Source organism: Hypanus sabinus, chromosome 14 (assembly GCF_030144855.1).
Source record: "Hypanus sabinus isolate sHypSab1 chromosome 14, sHypSab1.hap1, whole genome shotgun sequence".
NCBI classification, from domain to species: domain Eukaryota; kingdom Metazoa; phylum Chordata; class Chondrichthyes; order Myliobatiformes; family Dasyatidae; genus Hypanus; species Hypanus sabinus.
The window spans coordinates 69,622,230-69,638,618 of NC_082719.1; positions in this window are offsets into that span (position 1 = coordinate 69,622,230).

Below are 16,389 nucleotides of genomic sequence, written 5' to 3' on the forward strand. Positions count from 1 at the left end.
AGTACCTAATAAAGTGGCCACTGCAATATGATATCAACATTAAAATATATAAAATATACAAGTAATACATGAATTTAGATAGTCCACGCAGATCAATATAGATACATAATCTTCTTTTTCTCTCAAATGGTTTAATACTGTATTCTATTGACCTCACACACACACACAGTGCCACTACCATTTCTCCTACCATCAATACTCTCTGTACCAATAACGTCTCATAACCAGGCATCACTATTTCACTACCACAGTCCTCAAGAAATGAACACTTCTCTTCCACCATCTTACATCCTCATTGCCATAGGAGCCCCAGAATGTGCCTGAAATTTGGTCCTTCCAGGTGACCCACTAACACCTCTTACAGGAGTGATGGAAAACCTTAGCAGGGGTTGGATCATTCCAAGAGGAGGCTTCTCACTTAGTGGATAGTCTGGAGTTTCTGGTGGCACGGTGATGGACTTGTAAGGGTTCTGAGCCACTGGAGGGAGGACGGTCGACAAGTTAGTGTTTCAGCAACCGCCCAGTACTCCATTATTCCAGGCCAGATAAGATTTGGCATTTACTTAGACTGACCGTTGCATGGGTGAACTACCCATTCAGTATCTTCTGCATCACCATGTAAAACACATGTTTCTGAGTTATTAACAGTGCAAGTTATGTGAAGACAAAACTAACATAATGAATGAAAAGTTAATAGCTAACTGGTAGTGGTTGGTGGTAAACCAATTGGAATAGATGGATAGGGATTGTGACTGAGTGAAGCAATGGATAAGGATAGGTGAAATAATTTTACAGGCCATCCCTGCGTTATGAATAAGCCCTGTCTCTAAAGACGTCCTTATGCTGAATTTTTCCTGAAGTCAGAAAATACAGACAAATCACTCAATATAGTAACTATACCCCCACAATATTGTAGTGGATGGCATCAAAAACACTTAAGACTCTTAAGAACACTTACTAAAAGTGGAGAGGAGGAGAAAACTACTTCTGCCTTTCAAAGGAACAAGCGTTTTGTATATTCATTGAGCTCTGAAATTACTAATATTGGGGGAGCTTGCTCACAACAGGGAGATTCCTGTGTCAGGCATACATAATCCAGGGTCATTCTAACTACTGTCTAGCAATATCTCTGGAAGGTTGTGAATTTGCAAACAGGACCTGTGTGGGTCTGATTACTGTTTACATCAGTGGTGCAGAGGTGGAGATAGAACACAAAACATAGAAGTACAGCACAGGCCAGGCTGCCCGGCCCACAATGGTTTGGCCGAACCAGCTGAAAAGCAAGTCAGAAACACCCAAGCATTAATCCCTCCTTCCTACACAATGTCTGTATCCCTTTATCTTCCTCACTTTCATATGCCTATCTAAACATCTCCTCAAATCTTCTAATGTATTGGCCTCAGCCGGGCAGCACATTCCAGGCATCCACCACTCTCTGAGAAATTGCTAACCCCGAGATCCTCTTGGAATCTAGCCCTCTCATCTTCAATTTTAACCGTTTCAACAGTGGAAACAGATGTTCCCTGTCTGCTCTATCTATGCCTCTTATCATCTTATAAACCTCTATCAGAATTCCTCTCAGTCTCACTGCTTGACAGCACCTGTCCTCTAAACCAGGCAGCATTGTAGTAAACCTCTCCTGCACCCTCTCTCATGACAGGCTAATCAAGAAGATTGAGATACGATAGAACATAGAATAGTACAGCACAGTACGGGCCCTTCAGCCCACAATGTTGTGCTGACACTTAAACCCTGCCCCCCATATAACCTGCCACCTTGAATTCCTCCATATACCTGTCTAGTAGTCTCTTAAACCTCACTAGTGTGTTGCCTCCATCACTGACTCAGGCAGTGCATTCCACGCACCAACCACTGAGTGAAAAACCTTCCTCTAATATCCCCCTTGAACTTCCCACCCCTTACCTTAAAGCCATGTCCTCTTGTATTGAGCAGTGGTACCCTGGGGAAGAGGCGCTGGCTGTCCACTCTGTCTATTCCTCTTAATATCTTGTACACCTCTATCATGTCTCCTCTCATCCTTCTTCTCTCCAAAGAGTAAAGCCTTAGCTCCCTTAATCTCTGATCATAATCCATACTCTAAACCAGGCAGCATCCTGGTAAATCTCCTATGTACCCTTTCCAATGCTTCCACATCCTTCCTATAGTGAGGCAACCAGAAATGGACACAGCACTCCGTGTGGCCTAACCAGAGTTTTATAGAGCTGCATCATTACCTCGCGACTCTTAAACTCTATCCCTTGACTTATGAAAGCTAACACTCCATAAGCTTTCTTAACTACCCTATCTACCTGTGAGGCAACTTTCAGGGATCTGTGGACATCTACCCCCAATCCCTCTGCCCCTTCACACTACTAAGTATCCTGTTATTTACTTTGTACTCTGCCTTGGAGTTTGTCCTTCCGAAGTGTACCACCTCACACTTCTCCGGGTTGAACTCCATCTGCCACTTCTCAGCCCACTTCTGCATCCTATCAATGTCTCTCTGCAATCTTCAACAATCCTCTGCACTATCTACAACACCACCAACCTTTGTATCGTCTGCAAACTTGCCAACCCACCCTTCTATCCCCACATCCAGGACATTAATAAAAATCACGAAAAACAGAGATCCTAGAACTGATCCTTGTGGGACTCCACTAGTCACAACTCTCCAATCTGAAATTACTTCCTCCACCATGACCCTCTGCTTTCTGTAGGCAAGCCAATTCTGAATCCACCTGGCCAAACTTCCCTGGATCCCATGCCTTCTGACTTTCTGAATAAGCCTACTGTGTGGAACCTTGTCAAATTTCTTACTGAAATCCATGTAGATCACATCCACTGCACTACCCTCATCTATATGCCTGGTCACCTCCTCAATGAACTCTATCAGATTTGTTAGACATGATCTGCCCTTCACAAAGCCATGCTGACTGTCCCTGATCAGACCATGATTCTCTAAATGCCGATAGATCCTATCTCTAAGAATCTTTTCCAAAACCTTTCCCACCACAGATGTAAGGCTCACTGGTCTATAATTACCCGGACTATCCCTACTACCTTTTTTGAACAAGGGGACAACATTTGCCTCCCTTTAATCCTTCAGTACCATTCCTGTGGACAACAAGGACATAAAGATCCTAGCCAGAGACACAGCAATCTCTTCCCTTGCCTTGTGGAGCAGCCTGGGGAATATTCCGTCAGGCCCTGGGAACTTATCCGTCCTAATGTACAAAGTATTTTAACAACTCCAACACCTCCTCTCCCTTAATATCAAAATGCTCCAGAACATCAGCCTCACTCATATTGTCCTCACCACCATCAAACTCCCTCTCATTGGTGAATACCGAAGAGAAGTATTCACTGAGGACCTCGCTCACTTCCACAGCTTCCAGGCACTTCTTCCCACCTTTATCTCTAATCGGTCCTACCATCACTCCTGTCTTTCTTTTGTTCTTCACATAATTGAAGAATGCCTTGGCATTTTCCTTTACCCTACTCGCCAAGGCCTTCTCATGCCCTCTTCTTGCTCTCCTCAGCCCCTTCTTAAGCTCCTTTCTTGCTACCCTATATTCCTCAATAGAACCATCTGATCCTTGCTTCCTAAACATCATGTATGCTGCCTTCTTCCACCTGACTAGATTTTCCACTTCACTTGTCACCCATGGTTCTTTCACCCTACCATTCTTCATCTTCCTCACTGGGACAAATTTATCCGTAACATCCTGCAAGAGATCCCTAAGCATTGACCACATGTCCGTAGTACATTTCCCTGCAAAAACATCATCCCAATTCACACCTGCAAGTTCTAGCCTTATAGACCCATAATTTGCCCTTCCCCAATTCAAAATTTTCCTGTCCTCTCTGATTCTATTCTTTTCCATGATAATGTTAAAGGCCAGGGAGTGGTGATCACTGTCCCCCAGATGCTCACCCACTGACAGATCTGTGACCTGACCCAGTTCGTTACCTAATACTAGATCTAGTATGGCATTCCCGCTAGTCGGCCTGTCAACATACTGTGACAGGAATCCGTCCTGGACACACTTAACAAACTCTGCCCCGTATAAACCATTGGAACTAATCAGATGCCAATCAATATTAGGGAAGTTAAAATCATCCCTGTTATTTTTGCGCCTTTCCAAAATCTACCTCCCAATCTGCTCCTTGGTATCCCTGCTCCTACCAGGGGGGCTATAGAATACCCCCAGTAGAGTAACTGCTCCTTTCCTGTTCCTGACTTCCACCCATACTGACTCAAAAGAGGAAGATGCATGGGTCCATGGCAAATTGGCTATTTGGCTTATGCATAGAAAGCACAGGGTAATGTTTGGAGAGGTCTGTAATTAGTGGTGTCCCACAGGGATCTGTGTGGGACCTCTGCTGTTTGTGACGTGTATAAATGACCTGGATGAAATTGGCGATGGGTGAGTTAGTAAGTTTGCAGATGATACCAAGATTGGTGGAGGTGTGTAAAGTGTTGAAGACTGGCAAAGAATACAGCGTGACGTAGACCAGTTGCAGATATGCGTGGAAAAATGGAAGATGGAGCTTACCCCAGATAAATATGAAGAATGGCACAGTACAAATGCAACGAGACAGTACAACGTTAAGGGCGAGATCATAGGAACAGGCTCCATGGTGCACAATGTTGTGCTGAGTCTGCTAAAAAGCATAATTGGCTTTCACCATATTTCACCATCGTACACAATCGCATTTCCTTTTCTGGTTTCTGATGTGGACAGTGTTGACAAAGCAGAGTTTGTGATGATTTGTCTGCAGATTTTGGAACTGGCTTATTTATACTGTTTTTATTGAAGAAATTAGTCAGTGTGGACACAGCACAAGATTTTTGTGGACACTTGTTATTACAAATTAGAGGGATCATTGCTGGGCAGTTTAGGAGTGAATGTATAAAGGACTGTTCTTACATCAAATACAATGAAAATTTTTATTGGCCGTGTATATTAAGGGACACAACATAGGTATGTAATGATGTGAGGAAAGTTAGCTATAATTCAATTCAACAGTGGAAAAGACTCAAATCTGATGTCTGTGTCTAAATTTCTGAACTTAATTTTAAGAGGACAATTGTTTCTAATATGCACCTGCATTTGCAAAGCATACAGGAATGGTGAAGGCAAAAACTTTTGTGTATAGACATTTTTTTGTACTATCAAGTCAAGTCAAATCACTTTTATTGTCATTTCGATCATAACTGCTGGGAGAGTACACAGTAAAAATGAGACAACTGTGTTTCAGAACCATGGTGTTACATGACACAGTACAAAAACTAGACTGAACTACGTAAAAACAACACAGAACAAAACTACACTAGACTACAGACCTACTCAGGACTGCATAAAGTGCACAAAACAGTCACCCAAACACAACACTTATTGTGGAGAGCTTTTATCAATTCTTTTATTTTTTTCCATGCTGTGGCTGTCACTAGAAAGATTGGAATTGTCCATTCTTAGATACCTCGGATATGATCTCTGAGCGATAAAGTTTTAAGGGAATTGGGGAATCTCAGATTCCTGTAAATAATCATTAAAGTTGAGTTTGTGTGTTCATGTGAGAATGGCTGCAGTTTGAGCAGCTGTTGTCTCCTTTCTTTTCACACCTTTTGATTTCGTGTTTAAATTTCAACTTTGGGTTAAGTACCAACTATGTCTGTAACTGCAGTATGTTTGAATAACGTCTCACAACTACTTCTTTGAGTGGAAATGAGGTTACGTCCACACTAGTAACTAGTAGAGTGGATAGGGGAGAGCCAGTAGATGTGGTATATTTAGATTTTCAAAAGGCTTCCGACAAGGTCCCACACAGGAGATTAGAGTGCAAACTTAAAGCACACGGTATTGGGGGTATGGTATTGATGTGGATAGAGAATTGGTTGGCAGACAGAAAGCAAAGATTGGGAGTAAATGGGACCTTTTCAGAATGGCAGGCAGTGACCAGTGGGGTACCGCAAGGCTCAGTGCTAGGACCCCAGTTGTTTACAATATATATTAATGATTTAGTCGAGGGAATTAAATGCAGCATCTCCAAGTTTATGGATGACACGAAGCTGGGCGGTGGTGTTAGCTGTGAGGAGGAGGCTAAGAGGATGCAGGGTGACTTGGATAGGTTAGGTGAGTGGGCAAATTCATGGCAGATGCAATTTAATGTGGATAAATGTGAGGTTATCCACTTTGGTTGCAAGAACAGGAAAACAGATTATTATCTGAATGGTGGCCGATTAGGAAAGGGGCGGTGCAACAAGACCTGGGTGTCATTTACACCAGTCATTGAAGGTGGGCATGCAGGTACAGCAGGTGGTGAAAAAGGCAAATGGTATGTTGGCATTCATAGCAAAAGGATTTGAGTGCAGGAGCAGGGATGTTCTACTGCAGTCATACAAGGCCTTGGTGAGACTGCACCTAGAATATTGTGTGCAGTTTTGGTCCCCTAATCTGAGGAAAGACATTCTTGCCATAGAGGGAGTACAGAGAAGGTTCACCAGATTGATTCCTGGGATGGCAGGACTTTCATATGAAGAAAGACTGGATCGACTAGGCTTATACTCACTGGAATTTAGAAGATTGAGGGGGGATCTTATTGAAAAGTATAAAATTCTAAAGGGATTGGACGGGCTAGATGCAGGAAGATTGTTTCCAATGTTGGGGGGGGGGTCTGGAATGAGGGGTCACAGTTTAAGGATAAAGGGGGAGCCTTTTAGGACCGAGATGGGGAAAATCTTCTTCACACAGAGGGTGGTGGGTCTGTGGAATTCTCTGCCACAGGAAACAGTTGAGGCCGGTTCATTGGCTATATTTAAGAGGAAGTTAGACATGGCCCTTGTGGCTAAAGGGCTCGGGGGTATGGAGAGAAAGCAGGTACAGGGTTCTGAGTTGGATGATCAGCCGTGATCATACTGAATGGCCGTGCAGGCTCCTGCACCTATTTTTTATGTTTCAATGTTTCTATGACAGATTGTTGATAGCCTTTGGAATATCTCTCTCAATTTAAACTCCATATGTACTGTATGTGAGGAGGACATTGCAAGATCGACTGTGCTGTTTATACTATCAGAATATATTATTAAAGACTAGCCTAATTTTCAAGGGTTTAATAATCCAGTTCCATCCCAATTTATTTTTTAAAATTATTTCACGAACTAATATTTTTCCAATATTCACTTTGATAAGCAAGACTTGATTCTTTTAAAGGAATAAATACAAAATAATAAAAGAAGAATGCGAAGCATTCATGTTTTACAGCTTTAGTAGTATTTTACAAAGCCAAAAATAACTTTTCTACAATAAATTTCAGAATCAGAATCAGGTTTAATATCACAGGCACAATATCACAACAAGTATCCATGTTTCTACTATACCAGATAAATTCGTAACCGAAGCTTTTACTCTTCGTTTTTACCCTCCGTCCACACTAAAATGGTGTTTTCATCCCCTGAAACCCGAGCTTTTCAGGAAAGCTTTCCAAGGTGTGTAATTTTGAAGATGCTGCTTGGGCAGATCAGTGTGGACGGAGTAACTGGAGAAATCTGAAAATGCTGTCAGATGGTAGCACGCCGTTTCATTGTTTTCTTGAATGCAACCTAACAATTTCAGAACAAATGTCAATGAGACTGAAGCCAGAAGAGTTAGAAATGTACTCACCAAATAATTTGACCCATAACTTACTGAATAAGTAAGTATACTGTACTCACTTTGCCCTGTTTTCTGTCCTTGCTCATATGAAGGTGGTTTCCCTTTTTATGCAAGTACTTCTCTGACAATAGATGTGTAGCAGCCTAATGTAACATTGTATGGAAATACAGGACAATACTGATGCAGACATGTTTTACACATATAACAAGGCGCTTTATTAATGTAACAGATTTAGTCAGTTTTTCAATGTTCATCGACAGCCGGGTCATACTACCCATGAACTCCCTGTCGGTTGCCTCCGTACGCTTCAGAATTTGTTTTTTCACTTTTAAGTCTTTCTGCACGAGAGCCAACAGCTGTCTGTCGTTTAACTTTTTCTAGTCTGTAACTGAACAAACACGCACCGTCTTTTACGGCGAGATTCGACACCAAACAAGTCGCTTGTTTTCGGTAGATGTGTCCTGTGCATGCGCAATAGGAGGATATTCGCCGAAATCTCTTTTCAATGTGGACAGAGATATTTTTAAAAACGCATAGTGTGGACGCTTATTGTTTTTACGTGAAACCAGCATTTTCAAAATTATCCGGTCTAGTGTGGACATAGCCTAAAGATTATAAACTTACAAAACGCACAAGAAGATGTCTCCTAACTTTTCACACCTTTTGGTTTCGACAAAACGTGGAGATAAGGCAGGACATTCTTTACATTCCTTTCTTAATTTTGGTGACTTCTCTTATCTAAATGATTAAATTCTGCTCCATTTGAGTAGCCGGAATGTCTATGGATCTGACTGTTCTTTTGTATTGAGATGTTAAAGGTCAATTTGTCCTGCTGACTCCTTGTCTCACTTGCAGGATGTAACAATCCTGTTTTCTGATTACCTCTGCCTGATGGGATTAAGTATTCTTTGTCAAGTATGTTTACCTCTGTTTTAGGTGATTAAGTGGCCTTTGTCTCAGACTATTGTTACGTACCCGTAACTGGGTGTCAGACCAGCAGAGAAAGAAATATCCGTTGGAGTCTGGTGGTACCAAAACTAAAGGTGTTTATTAGTAAACTGCACAATACAATATCAAAAATGCTAAAACACATATAACACAGGTTAGCAATAATAAACCTAAAAGTGTAGGAATAATAATAATCAATAATAAACAAGCTCTATCGATGTCTAGGGGTAAATGAATTGTCAGAGAAGAGTATAAAGTTCAGTTCAGTTCATGCGTGCTGAGGTAGTTATGGCTGTTGTGTTGTAATCGTTGGAGAGAGAGAAAGAGCAAGAGATTAGGCAGCTGCAGCAGGCAAACCTTCTGTTGCTTTCTTAATCCGTCGTATCGTTGTGGTCATTCAGTTATGACCCCTCTGTCCTTCAGCTAGACCGTTCTTCTGTGGTGGACTCGTCACTCTGGCATGAGCGGACACACACACACACAAGTCCCCACCGGCCCTGCCATTACACTGAGAGCTTTATTGACCGATCTCCTGGTTCGGTCTCCGAAGCCCCCACCTTCCTGTGGGTTCACAACACTCAGTCAGTGTCTACTGGTGTGTCTGAAGGGTGTCTCCCCAGACCTGTCTTTTATCCCTACTAACGGGGTCTCAGCTATCCATCAACTCTGAATGACCGTGTCCATCAAATCAGGCCACTCCTGTCTCCTGAGGAATGTTAACAAGTAAAGTCTTTGTAGTGAAAAGGTAAGTAATCCAGGAAGAGTCAAAATACAATAAATCAACAGTCTCTCTCTCCTTATCTGTAGCAGATGTTCTTGCCTGTGTTTCATCTCTCTCTCTCATGAGCAGCATAGCAAAGCAATAGTTCATAGTTCTTGGGGGGGGGGGGGATGGTTAACTCTGCACCCATTTCCATCAGGTCTGTTCAGCACTCATAACACTATCACTGTTGATGGCTTTCGTGACAAAGATGGTATAAAAAAGTCTGTATCTCTGTCCTTAGACAGAGAGACTTCAAGTGTCTGACTCTCTGTGGGTGCAGAAGGAATATTCTCTCTCTTAGCTTGCTACTAATAAAGGCAGAAAAGTATCAACTGTGGTACTTATTTCATTACATTGGGTTGATCACCGTTGACATGAGGGTTTTATAAACTTTATTCTCATTCATTTTGACTTTTGAATCATCTAGGACTTAGCTTTTCCCTTGCTTAGAAGTAAAAGCAGCATTCAGAATGTTGTTGACCAGAATGTAGAAGAGGCCAGCATGACGGCCGCTGACTTACTCCTCAGGCGGCCCACTGAGTGACCTGGCTTCTAGACTTTTACTAAGGCTGACAATTTTGTAGCTAAATATTTTATATCATTTTTTCACGTGCACAGCTTATCTTCTTTGGATTTGGAAAAATGAAACAATCTCCTTTGGAAGTAGTACATCAATTGCTAATTGCAAACATTCAGATTGTAAGCTTGGATTTACTCAAGCTAAGTACTGCATTAAAATATTTATAAACTGGAAAATAATGCTAGATTTTTTTGTAACAGGACATTGGTAGGTAAACATCGGGCACAGAGATGAAGAGAGTTGGTTATTATGGTTATTCACACTAACATGAGCTTTGAGCACAGAGAAGTTGCACTGACCACACTCAGTAAAACAACAAAAGGTTTCGCAACTACACGCATCTCACAAACCTGAGCAGGCAACGCGGTGCCCATGGAGTTGCTTTTTACTTTCAAGATTTGAGAATTTTAAGTAGTTTTATTTCATTTTTATCTTGGGCTCTGGTAAATAGAAGACCTAGCCATTGTTCCTGTAGATCTATACAAATAACAGACATGTTCCTGGAACAACTGATGATGTCAGTCATTGACTGAAACACTGATGATTAATTTCAGTTAATACAACCAGTTCATTGCATCAAAGTTGCAGAACATTCATGTGTCAAGTAAACATACAAGTAACCTGCTTTTCTTTCCTTTGATAAAACCACAAAAAGCTTCAGAGGAGACCCACGTAAAATTTTACACAAATCATTAGTCAAAAGTTCACTGTGAATACTTACAGCTAAAGCTCCGCAGCCATTCTAAGAGTGTGATCTATCTGACAGATGTTTCTCTGATCTCTGTTCAACTCCATCCTTGTAAGGGGACCCCTCCTCAGTTCCTGTGCACTGGAGGCATCTGTCGGACACTGAATTCGAACCAGCACTGGCAATTAGTTCTGGTCTCTCTCACTCAAACTGGGTTCAATTCTGCCACTGCCTGTAAGGAGTTCGTACATTCTCTCTGGGGCCACATGTGTTTCCTCCAGGTACTCTGGTATCCTCCCACAGTCCAGAGGTATACTGTTTGATAGGCTAACTGGTCATTGTAAGTTGCCCCTTGATGAGGCTAATGCTGAATTGGGGGCTGCTGGGCAGAGAAGCACGAGGAGTTGAGAGGGCCTATTTTGTGCTGTCCCTCAATAACTCCATAAACAAACAAATAAATGTTTGTTATTGACACAAACTACACACCTCATTGTATGTTTTGCTGTTTCGTTGTACATCTAACAAATAAAGCTAATCTAAAACTTTATCATCAGCTTGGAAAGTCTTAATCTAACTTCACTGTGATTCATTATTAATACCCTAAAAAATAAAGTAAGATTTTAGTTACTTAGGTTACATGTCTAAGAGATTCCTGCTTAGACTGGAAGAAAGACAACTGGATTACTTAGAATGTAAAAAATGCTCTGATCAGAATTGTGAGAGTGAAAATCTAAGAGTTGTGAATTGGGGCCTAGCCAATCCCTCCCAGCTCATACCTGAGTATAGAAAATATAATGTATAATGATAATTGTGATTTGCTTATTAAAAATAACTTTGTATTCTGTCTAAAATAGACATGTTAAACTAAAAGTGTTAACACGCTATATTTGAATTAACGTGATATGGAATGAAAATCTACGGGTCATAATTCTACAGTTTTGCTCGTGAGGATGTGGACTGTGTATCCTGGAGCGGAACCTACATTCTGTTGGAAATATTGGTGACTCTGCCACAATGCCAAACGTCTCCCAGCAGTGTAACAGATGAAACCCTATGTGACAGGAAATGTGGTAAGCCAACCCTCCTCATCTTTCCTGATCTATGTGGAGCTGTTAAAATTCTTGCTGCAGCTTGGTTGTCCCGTTCCTTTCTTCCATTTTCGAGCTGGATAGGCTCCTACTTGTTTCCATTCATTCACTGAGGTCAGAGCATCGGGGAGGATTTAGATAGGAAGTAGATACATTTTTCAAAAGATCAAGGAGTTGAGAGCTATGACCATTTGACCAAAGAGAGGAGGGGAAACCTGTGGAAGATCACTCATAATGACATTAACTGGTAGGGCAGGCAGGTTTGATGGGCCGAATGTCCGGCTCCAGCTTCCATTTGCTTAAATTCTTATGAGCTGTTGTACTGTACAACCTCTGAAGTGCCTGAAGAATATATTTTCGGGCTGTCTTTAATTTTGATCCACACACCACCCTTTGCTTGTAACAATTAAAACAAACGGTTCAGATATATGTATTACCTCACTACCACCCCAGCTGAACCCTCCGATATCCCTAAATTTGTGAAAGAGTCCATATAACAGTCAGTAAAGGGTAAATGGAAATTTCCTCCAATTCAAAATGGATAATTGATGCCATTGTCTTCAGTCCCTGTTGTGATCTCTGTCCCTGATCTTGAATTCCATCCCTCACACTAGCATTTGTTTGAACTGTTTGCTTCCTTGGTGCTGGGTTCAACAGTGATACATTTTTCTGATCAGATATTTCTTTACTAATCTGCTGATTTCCATTCTGAAACATCATCACTTCCATTTTGGAGTTGCTCTGCAGCAGAAAAATGCCAAAATGCTCAGCAGATCAGTCAACATTTGGGGAAATGAAAATTCTACTTATTTCTCTGAGTGTTTCCTCGTACACTATGTGTTTACTCACTCCCTCAATATTGACAATGTGTTCCACCACCAAGCTCTAAAGCTTTTACATATACTCCTTGATTTTTTTTAATCCACCCTTATTTCTTGTTTCAGACTCTGTGTGTGTGTGTGTGTGTGTGTGTGTGTGTGTGTGTGTGTGTGTGTGTGTGTGTGTGTGTGTGTGTGTGTGTGCGTGCGTGTATATGAGAGAGAGAGAGGATGAGAATGAATAATCTAGAGAGATGGAGTGGAGCCAGAGATGAAGAGAGAGTGAGAAAGATAGGAAGAGAATGTATGTGTGAGAGAGGGAGGCAGAGAAAGAAAGAGAGAGATTGGGAGATGAAGAGAGGAAAGGGAGATAGAGAAAGGGAAATAAGGAAAGGAGAAGGAGATGAAGAGAAAGAGAGATGGAGAGACTAAGAGAGAGGGGAGATGAAGAGAGGAAAGGGAGATAGAGAAAGGGAAATAAGGAAAGGAGAAGGAGATGAAGAGAAAGAGAGATGGAGAGACTAAGAGAGAGGGGAGATGAAGAGAGGAAAGGGAGATAGAGAAAGGGAAATAAGGAAAGGAGAAGGAGATGAAGAGAAAGAGAGATGGAGAGACTGAGGGGGGGAGATGGAGAGGAAAGAGAGATAGAGAGAGAAAGGAAATGAAGAAAGGAGATGAAGAGAGACAGAGAGAAAGCTGCAGTTTGTTACCACTGCAACCATTTATTAACAGTTATGACTGATTCTTGCATTCAGAATATAAAAGTCTCCATTGTTCAAGTAAAAGAGAATTTCAATTTGATTTTCCCTAGTCTCCATAGATAAAACAATACATTTTCATAACAGTTTATACATGCAAAGCCAAATTAGGAAAACCTGCAGGTTGGGATAATGACTTGCATTACCAGTGGAGTATGTTTTATTCCATCCTGCTGACCGTCTCCTTTGCTTTGTTCAGAAAGAATATGTATATTACTTTCAGATCAGATAATCAGGAAATCCAAGGCCTGGATGATTTGTGAACCCAATCCAGTGGGATGTAATGCCAACTGGGGGGTATTAAAGGATCTAAAGTTTAAAGGGGAGATTTTAAAGGAGATTTACGAGGCAAGTCTTTTTCAACATCACAGTATGTGCCTGGAACACTCTTCCAGGGAGGTGATGGGAGTAGATATTATAGAAATGTTTCAGAGCCATTTGGACAGACACATGAACAGGCAGACAATGAAGAGATGTGGACCATGTGCAAGCAGATATACAGTGAAAATTGGCACCCTGAACAGCACAGACTCAGTGTCCTGAGGACTTTGCTATTCTGCTCTATATTCTGTGCAAGGGTCATGGTAACGAGAAAATTGTAGAAAGACATTGACTTTTAACAGGGATCTGAGAAAACCATATTAGGTAGTATGAGGATCAGAAAACAGTGAAAAGATATAACGGACTGGCAGATGGTGATGCAGGAACAATCGATATCGTTCAGGCCTGGTGTGAAAAGCATTTGTGCACATTTTATGAGATCATGCAAATTGTACTGGGACTGTGGTAAGGAGATGGCAGCTATCAACAAAATGATAGTCTGGATGAGTAAAATGGCTTCACTGTATTTAAGCAATTTATAATCGGATTTAAAAAATACTTTTCATCCTTTAATAATATAAAGTTTCAAAACTTCTATACCCAGAATTTACCTACCACAGTAGTAAGGATATAGTAGCTAACATTTCAGTTGGTGGACTACAATTCATAGAGTTTATAATTGATTAGAGGCATGAGTCTGAATCCCATTCTGGCACTTCGAGAGTTTACGCTGCTAAATTTATTGTAAAATGACAGTTGCCTTCAGCTCTGTTGACCATAAAGTTGTGAAATTTCCACCACAAACCACTCTAGTTCACTAATATCCTTTAAGCAAAAGTGGTCTGGCATCATTACCTGTTTGGGCCTGCTTGGGAGCCCACACAACTGACAGAGTTGATTTGTAATTGCCTCTTGAGGTGGGCTGGGTAAGAAGGCAGTTAGGAATGGACACAATCCCAGTTTTCCCAATGATAGCCACACTCTGTCCATCTCACTTAATCCATTTATCAGTTTATCCAGCCTTATTACATTATCTCTAATCCTTCTAAACTCACCAGGCTACAGAAATTTTTGGAATGATAGCAAAAAAGAACTTGCTTGTGTCTTTCATATTTCAAATTAAAGACGTTCCAAAGTGTTTCATAGTATTGCTCAGACACCAAATGAATTCTGCTATTCTTCTCTGAATAGGGCCATTGTCATTTTTATGTCAACTTGAGAAGCTTAGTTTAACATCTCTTCCAAAAGTTGACGCCATTAATGAGAGAACCCTTCATTTCTATTGCTCTGGACTGTTGGCCTGGGTTACTGACCCCAGGTTGATTTACCAGTGAGTGAGAATGATTATATGAACTGGATTTTATCAGTTTAGATCCTGATCCTCTCCACAAGGGTACAATTTCCAGGATCTGTTGCTGGACGGTGGTCAGAAACAGGAAATTTGAAGAGATTCCATGTTATAACTATTCATTGGCCTCAGTACAATTACACTGAATCACAATTTGTTTCAAAGGTGTTGTCTCCTCAGAATTTATTTTTGTTTATGATAGGCTACTTGAAGGCGAACACAATATAATTTTAGACTAGCATAATGTAGGAATTTGGAGAAATAAGAAATTAACTTTTATTGAATATAATGCATTTAATTGCATAATGGTGCTGATGCTTTGTAACAGTTAACTAAGCTAAAAATATTTTGTGGATGTGTTTCGTTAAAGTGCCCAACAATATTCATCCAGTTGCCCAGATACCATTTTTCAATGACCTGGTGAAAACTCACTGTGTTTGTCACTGACGGCACCAGGATTTGCAGAGAAGAAGTCTAAATGGGAATGCTGAAAGTGAATCTATAGTGACATGTTACACTTCATGGTTCTGTATGCTTGAAGCACGTTGTCAACCAGCTATTCGTAGCTTGGTGCTCTGTAGTTGCCAACATTCTTGAGTGATTTCCATGTGATGTTCTCTAGTCCCACTAGAAGTTCTTCAAATTGTCTGTCATTGTCGACCTGTTTGATTAGTGGACCAACAAAAATATCTTCCTTAATCTTGGCATCAGTTAATCTGTCTTGAATAATAAATTGAATCAACAAATATAGGCAATTTCCATAAAAATGGTGCATGATAGGGAAATTTCATTATGATTTTCATGATCAGCAGCCCAAAATCCATAAGATGCACCCTGAAGTATTCAGGAACCAAAATATTTGATGTCTGGTGTTATTGTTCCTTTCATTCCAACAGTCCGATCCGCAACCACCACCTCAGTCATGGATATTGCCATTTGCTCTTTACAATCTTCACAAGTCTATGAACAAATGGATGCCATCTATATTAATCCAGTGTAAAAATATCATTTGGATTTGGATTGTCAATATTTGAAAGTAAATGCAATAAAGTGGCATATTCAAATGATGTTTCTCAAATTTAATGTTTTTTTAAGACATTATTTAGTATGCATTCACATAGAACCTAAACAAAGATGTCCTGCATATTATCAGGTTAATCAATGAAATGTAAAGAGATAGACATCAAAATGAAAAGCAAACCCTCAGTGAAACCCTCAATATTTGCTGAAAATTTCTGGTTTGCTTTGACCCTGTCATGTGACTTTCCATAACTGATATGGATCCAGATTAGAAAAATCAGCAAATCTTCTTGTTTCTTGGTGGTTGGGTGGGGGGGGGGGGGTCACTAAAATAAATAAACCACTTCCCTCTAAGTTTATTATAAATTAAGCAAAAACTTTGGTGTGATCACAGAAGAAACA